Consider the following 6,745-nt stretch of genomic DNA (forward strand, 5'->3'; position numbering starts at 1 on the left):
AAGGGGTCGCAACAGGCCAGCCGGCGGCTGGTGGGATGCCTTGCTGCGGACGCAGGTGGTGCAGGCGGAGACGAACTCTCTGACGTCCGCTGCCATGGTGGGCCACCAGAACCGCCGGCGTAGGAAAGACAGCGTACGGTGGGAACCCGGGTGGCAGGCAAACCGGCTCGCATGTCCCCACTGGAGGACACGGGTCCGGACGGCAGCCGGGACGAACAGCCGGTTGGGCGGGCCAGTCCGGGGGTCGGGTTGGGTGCGCTGGGCCCTCCTGACCACTGCCTCGACGTTCATGGTGACCACCCCGATCACCCGGGAGGCGGGAAGAATAGTGTCCGGAGTGGTAAGATCCTCCCCTGCCGCATAAAGCCGAGACAGTGCGTCAGCCTTGGTGTTCTTGGACCCCGGACGGTAAGTGATGTGGAAATTAAACCGTCTGAGGTACAGGGCCCAGCGCGCCTGACGGGAGGTCAGCCGCCTGGCCGACCTGAGGTAGGTCAGGTTCTTGTGGTCCGACCAGACGGTGACGGGGTGCTCCGCGCCCTCTAGCCAGTGCCGCCACTCCTGGAAGGCCTCCACAACAGCCAGCAGCTCCCTGTTGCCGATGTCGTAGTTCTCCTCTGCAGGTGTGAAGCGGCGGGAGAAGAAGGCGCAGGGATGCATCTTCTGGTCGGCCGCTGACTGTTGTGAGAGAACCCCGCCGAGACCCGTGTCTGAAGCGTCCACCTCCACGGTGAAGGGCCTCGAGGGGTCGGGATGAAGCAGGACCGGCGCGGAGGTGAACCGCCTCTTGAGGTCGGTGAAGGCGGCACTGGCTGCAGGTGTCCAGGTAAAAGGACGCAGAGAGGAGGTGAGGGCAGTGAGGGGAGCGGCCACCCGGCTGTAGTCCCGTATGAATCGCCGGTAGAAGTTGGCGAAGCCAAGGAAGGACTGCAGCTGCTTACGGGTGGTGGGTTGGCTCCACTCGACGACAGCCTGGATCTTCTTGGGATCAGGCCGAGTTTGTCCACCTTCCACAATAAGTCCCAGGAACTCCACAGAGGGAGTGTGGAAGGTGCACTTCTCGGCCTTGATGAAGAGGCGGTTCTCCAGGAGACGCTGGATGACAAGGCGGACGTGCTGGACGTGTTCCTCAGCGCTCCTGGAGAACACCAGGATGTCGTCGAGGTAGAGCACAACAAAGATATCCAGCATGTCCCGGAGGATGTCATTCATCATAGCCTGGAACACGGAGGGGGCGTTGGTGAGGCCAAACGGCATGACTAGGTATTCGTAATGGCCTCGGGGAGTCTTGAACGCGGTCTTCCACTCATCCCCCTCATGGATTCGAACCAGGTGGTAGGCGTTCCGGAGGTCCAACTTCGTGAAGATGGTGGCCTCCAGGAGGGGTTTGAAGTTGGAACTCATGAGGGGGAGAGGGTACGTGTTCCTGATGGTGATGGCGTTCAGCTCCCGGTAGTCAATGCATGGCCTGAGGTCCCCACCCTTCTTCTTCACGAAGAAGAACCCCGCCGCCACCGGGGAGAGAGTGGGTCGGATGAGGCCCTCAGCCAGACACTCAGAGATGTAGCTGTCCATAGCCGCCTTCTCAGGGAGGGAGAGGTTGTACAGGCGACTAACTGGGAGCTGGGCGCCGGGGCGGAGCTCAATGCCGCAGTCGTAGGGCCGGTGCGGGGGAAGGGTGCGGGCGCGCTCCTTGCTGAAGGCCTCTCCCAGGTCGTGGTAAACCTCTGGCACGGTGGAGAGGTCGGGGGGAGCAGGGGGCGGCCGAGACGACAGGGAGGGAGTCTGAGCAGCACGGAGGCACCGCGCGTAACAGGCCGTGCTCCAGCTCAGAATGCGGCCGGGGCCGTAGCTGACATGCGGCACATGGAGCTCCAGCCATGGTCGGCCCAGAATGAGAGGAGCCCGGGGGGTCTCAAGAATGTAGAACCGGATCTCCTCCACGTGATTTCCGGAAATTGTCATGGTCAGTGGCTCGGTCCGGTGTGTGAGGGGGCCTAGGTCGTGTCCATCCAAGGCCGAGACGGTGAGAGGGGTTTCCAGGGCGGCGAGGGGGAAAGCCGCTGAGGCGGCAAGGTGCGCATCCACAAAGTTGTCATCAGCCCCAGAGTCAATGAGCGCACCGATGGTAAGCGTCTGCCCGTGCCAGGCGAGGGTAACTTCGAACCGGGCAGGGCTGACAGATGGTGGGGAATGGGTAACACGGCTCACCAGAAATCCCCTCCTGGCTGGTGAGCCTACTCTTTTTGGCAGAGTGGGACAGTTGTCCCTCAGATGGCCCTTAGCTCCACAGTAGAGACACAATCCCAGTGCCCTCCTTCGGTCCTTCTCAACAGCCGTGAGGCGAGCCCTACCCACTTGCATGGGCTCTTCGCTGGTGAGAGCAGGCATGGTCAGGGTAAGTGGAACGGTGGAGGAGTTGCCCGGAGAGCGACCAGAGGGGGCGGGATGACGCAGCGCTTTCTCACGCTTCCTCTCCTGGTTGCGTTCGTCGATTTCCATAGCGAGAAAGATGAGTTGGTTAAGGGAGGTGGGGCGGTCCCTGACCAGCGCGTCCTTGAGAGTCTCGCTCAGGCCTCGTCGGAACTCGCTGCGCAGACCGACGTCGTTCCACCCGCTACCCATAGCCAGGGTGCGGAACTCGGTAGCGTAGGCAGCCACGGAGCGGCCACCCTGCTGGATGGTGGTGAGACGGGCATTAACGTCCTGACCATCAGCAGCATGATCAAAAACTAGCCTAAACTCGGCCTCAAAAGCAGCATAGTCATCGCGGAGGTGACTGCCCGGACCCAGGGCTGCCTGGACCCACTTCAGAGCCTCCCCAGTGGTGAGTGTAGCAATGTAGCCCACCCGTGCAGCGTCAGACCAATACATGCTGGGTTGATGTTGGAAAATGTATCCACACTGCATGAGGAAGCCCCTACACTCAGAGAAGGTCCCATCGTATGGCTTGGGGTTAGCTAGGTGAGGTTCACGCTGGGGCTGGGTCCACTGCTCTCCAGTGCCGGCTGGGTCCATACTGGCCAGATCTTCTGTTATGACTGGGTTGGATTTGGACCCAAACGCACGACACCGGAGGCAGAGAAAAAATGCAAAGCCCAAAGGGCGGTTTAATAATAAATTAATAAGTCCAGCAGGCAAGGTCGAAAACGATAAACAGGCAGGGGTCAGGCGATCAGCAAACAATGTCCAATATCCGTAATCCGTAATCAAAGTCCATATCCAGAAGGGGGGTCAGGGAATCCGTGTTTCAGTCCAGGGGTGGTGATAGCAGGCAAGCCGAGCACTGCACACTGGGTCTGGAGGGAAAATAAAACGGAACGAGAAAAAATGGATAAGCAAAACTGAAAACAGAGATACGGACAGCAATCAACAAGGTAGGCTAAGCTGGCTAGGGTACTTGCCACAGGTATTCTATGGGAAGTTCTGGCGATGAGCATGGAGAAAACCAGGGTTCTTGTAGGCAGGCGATGATGATGATTGGGACCCGGTGCGCAGCACTCAGCCGTAAGCGCATTCACTGATCACCACGATTGCCTTCACCTGTGGCGTTGGAGCGCGCGCCGTGCGCGTGCTGAGGTGCTGGGCGTCTCAGGATTGCTCTCAGGAGGCGGGAATTCGGGAGACCCCGAACGCCGCGGGGTAGAGCCGGACCGACGCACGTTGCGTCGGGCCACCGGCAAGCTCGGAGGAGCGGAGGGGAATGCGCGCGGAGGTGCCGCCGTAACAGTCAAGCCAGTTCAGTCTGGCAACGTGACAGAACAGGATGCCACTGTGTCCCTGTCTGCAGGGTCACAGGGTCTAGCCGCTTTGGTGGTCTTGTGGAGAATGCTCTGGTCTACATCGCAGGATTTGTTGTTAGGCGGATTCTCTGCAGCCTGTCCTGTGATGTGTGCCGGACCAGCCTGGTGACAGATGCTGTGCACGCATCATTCGACGAGAGCTACCACCTTCTTGAGCTGAGCAACAACGGTGGGCTGGTGATTCCCTCAGAAGGAACGGTTAAGGTGAGTCAGAACATTCATCTGCCACTCTGTACCCCCAGCTAGCATGCTGCCCACAAGGACAACCCCCCCCCCCACACACACACAAACACACACATGCACACACACACACTCACACAAGTGAAGTCTTTAGTCTTTACTGCACTAACAGTGCATTGCCATTGATCTGAAACTGAATACACCATACACAACTGAGACAATACTAATTCCTAATAGGCTTAGCTTTAATGGCATGAAACATCTTCTGATTCTCTTTCTGAAGGTGGTGAGAGCTGCAGAGAGAGTGATTCGCCGTGGGCCATCAGGGCAAGCTCCAAACGAGTTGGTTGTCACACACATCATCCGTGAAGAGATGGGCAAGGAAGACATCTTTTCACTCGGCAGGCACATTGAGGAGACACAGTTCGGGATTGACAATCATCAGTCCCAACTGTTGTCTCTGATTGTGTCTGTTTTTTTGAAAATCCGGCTGCACCACATCGCAAAAGTGACAACCCTCACCTGGCAGAGTGGAAGCACAAGGAAGAAAGTGTGCAAGACAGTTCTCTTTCAGGGATTCTAGCCCCACTCTGTCTGACTGTGACGACTCTCAGACTTTCCCCTGCTGGACAAAAATACCTGTGCCCGTGTGGACAAGGCATGAGTGGGGCTGCATGGATGGTGGAGCAGATTGAAACATCTTGTGTGCCCATCCATTTCACAAACACCAGGGGCGCTCTCTCATCCCCCTGACGGAGCCTCTGGCTTGCTTCTTGGTCAGCTTTAGGAGCAAGTCCATGTCTAACAAGTCAACTGGTCATCGAATCACCTCCATCACAGAAACACAGCCGTGTTAAGCTTGCATATGATCAGTAGCAGCAGTGTTTACATTGTTGGAGACAAAGTGATAGAGTAGTAGTTGGAAAAAATAGGTGAACAGCAACATCATGTTGTCCTGCAATTACCCACCCACCAGCACTCCAGAAGTGTGTGTGTGTGTGTGTGTGTGTGTGTGTGTGTGTGTGTGTGTGTGTGTGTGTGTGTGTGTGTGTGTGTGTGTGTGTGTGTGTGTGTGTACCACCTACCTTGTTATAGTTGTATCAGTTGAACATGGTGTTGAAGTCCTGCATGTCCTTGCTGGTGCCCCAGTAGTGGTTGGTGTCCAGCCTTCTCTGGATGGTGTCCAGGTCCATGGGCCTCTGGATCACCTGGTGCCAGTCCTGCAGTGAAGCAGCACCACACATTTACTTTAGTTTATTCCTCTAGCAAATAGATTTTTCTTTTTTTTTCTCCAAGTTTTTGAAATCAAATTTTACTGTTTTCATTAACTGTACATCTAGTTTATTCCATTCATACATGGCTCGGTACAGGAGCGTTTGTTTGATTGCATTTGTTCTTGCTTTTGGCAATATAAAATGTCCTCCTCTAGCATGCCTGGCTGAGCATCAATCGTGTATCTACGCTGAAAGATAAATTGTTGCACAACTTATACAGTCATTGTTACAGAGATATTTCTGATAAATACAAGTAATGAAATAACTAATCTATTTTTAACAAATAGCTAATCTAGACAAGTATACATTGTAATTAAATTGGGGTTCTATATTAACAACATAGTGCTATGCGTGCTGCACTGTTTTGTACCATTTGTAATTGGGACTGCATCTATAATCCCTTAACAAGTCACAATAAAACATTTTTGTCACAATATAAATATACAAGCATTCCAGCTAATCCCAGTGATAGGAAATGCCACTTATGCACAATTACAGGGACTTTCTCCCAGATGATCTAACATCTACCATTTAAAATCATGGGTGCAGACTTGTCATCTTTAAGTGAAAATAGCCGTTTTTAATCCAAAATAGGTCATTTGTTTGATCTGTGTATATATGGGTTTGTATGTTTGTCACCTTTTTCACCTGTGATCGGTTTGGTTTGTTGCTACACAACATAGTGCTATGCGTGCTGCACTGTTTTGTACCATTTGTAATTGGGACTGCATCTATAATCCCTTAACAAGTCACAATAAAACATTTTTGTCACAATATAAATATACAAGCATTCCAGCTAATCCCAGTGATAGGAAATGCCACTTATGCACAATTACAGGGACTTTCTCCCAGATGATCTAACATCTACCATTTAAAATCATGGGTGCAGACTTGTCATCTTTAAGTGAAAATAGCCGTTTTTAATCCAAAATAGGTCATTTGTTTGATCTGTGTATGTATGGGTTTGTATGTTTGTCACCTTTTTCACCTGTGATCGGTTTGGTTTGTTGCTACACAACATAGTGCTATGCGTGCTGCACTGTTTTGTACCATTTGTAATTGGGACTGCATCTATAATCCCTTAACAAGTCACAATAAAACATTTTTGTCACAATATAAATATACAAGCATTCCAGCTAATCCCAGTGATAGGAAATGCCACTTATGCACAAACACAGGGACTTTCTCCCAGATGATCTAACATCTACCATTTAAAATCATGGGTGCAGACTTGTCATCTTTAAGTGAAAATAGCCATTTTTAATCCAAAATAGGTCATTTGTTTGATCTGTGTATGTATGGGTTTTTTATGTTTGTCACCTTTTTCACCTGTGATCGGTTTGGTTTGTAGGCTACCTCTGAAAATATACACAGTGAATCTGTGGGTTCATTGACGTCACATAGTGGGAAGCCCTGCACAAGATGGCTGCCACGTCGGAGGTCAGTCCATTGGAATTCTACAGCACAATGGCCAGTCTAGTTCTTTAT

Source organism: Borostomias antarcticus (genome assembly GCF_949987555.1).
Source record: "Borostomias antarcticus genome assembly, chromosome: 2".
In the NCBI taxonomy this organism is placed as follows: domain Eukaryota; kingdom Metazoa; phylum Chordata; class Actinopteri; order Stomiiformes; family Stomiidae; genus Borostomias; species Borostomias antarcticus.